Genomic DNA, 1,407 nt, shown 5'->3' on the forward strand with positions numbered 1-1,407 from the left:
ACCCGTGGCGTGGTTGACTGAAAAACAAAGCCGCTGACGGCAGAGAGTGTGTACGAAAAGTACATGATTTACGACAAATAATGGTTTTCCATCGTTACGATGTGTAAAATCTATAAATCATTAATTGATATCCAAACGTGCATTGGTAATCGTGCATACCTTATAGTGTAACATGAAAAAAAAAACAAAAAAAACAACGAAGTTTATCGTGATGGAACATGAATGTCAAACCCAATGTAAAAGTACACGTAGGATTCGTTCTGAAAATGGATAAAACAAAACGGGTGAAAGTAGAGTTGGGGATAGATGTTTAATTAACTTTGACGGACGTTTGCCAGAAAGAATCATCCGTTCGTATTCGATCTCCAATAAGAGATAAAAATCGAGGAAATAATCACAAATTGAGTTTGGAAAAGCCAATTCATCCAACGTATAATTAGTAGGGTGGTGAAAAATAAACCAAAAATCAATGATTTTCATCAGTGACATGGCAAAAGAGATGATCGGTACTTATTAAACTACGAAGCTTTGGAGTGATTGAGTTCACCGATCGATGAACACTTGCTCCAGTCGTTTGAGCATAAAATACACATACGTATAATTCTTGCTCCTCGAAGGAAAGAAAACCGTTATCATTTCGCGAATAAATTGCACCATGCAGAGAGAGAGAGAGAGCCGGTGACGGTCGGTGCACAATATTCGGGAGGCGATACTGTTGTATAAACCGGCTCGAGTCATTGCACTCTGCTCACCGGTACCTTATACGTTGATTGTGCACGGCCCAACTACCGGTTCTTAAATCTACCTTTCCCGATTCGCGAGCTGGTCGCGGAGCCCAATGTGATACACATGCGTGTGCTAATCCACGCGGAAAAAGCGCGTCAGGTATAAGTAATATTTATTTTTTATTAGTATGGAGCAGTTTGACTACAAATACATGTATTTGCGTTGTATACTTAACTTGATCACCATGCAACCATACCGATCAGCGCGTATTCTCGTTGCAACAATTGCACAAAGTGTCCCACAGAACTAGAGAAAAACAAAAACAAAAAGAATGTACGAGCCCGATTTCGACGGATCAGCTTAGCGATACGTTCTCCGTTTTCAAATATAAGATCGGTAAATTTGTTTTCCCTCGCGGACAGTTCAACGTTGTCCAAAAGATACGCAAAGAAAATTCGATAAACAAAGTCACGGGTGTACTCGCACTCGAGGAAAAGAAAAAAAGAAAAATGTATGATCATATACGTGGGGCGTTCGGGCGCGCCCGTATAAAAAGTATATATATAACGTACACACACCCGTGCCATTATATAGTTCCGAAGGCACAGCGCGCGCGCGCCGCTCTCCTCGGGCTCCATGTCGAGCATCATAATTATAGACAGTCCTGCCGGAGCGCTCGAG

Source organism: Copidosoma floridanum, unplaced genomic scaffold (assembly GCF_036245765.1).
Source record: "Copidosoma floridanum isolate Cflo_tuat_1 unplaced genomic scaffold, Cflo_Japanese_pri ptg000009l, whole genome shotgun sequence".
Taxonomy (NCBI): Eukaryota; Metazoa; Arthropoda; class Insecta; order Hymenoptera; family Encyrtidae; genus Copidosoma; species Copidosoma floridanum.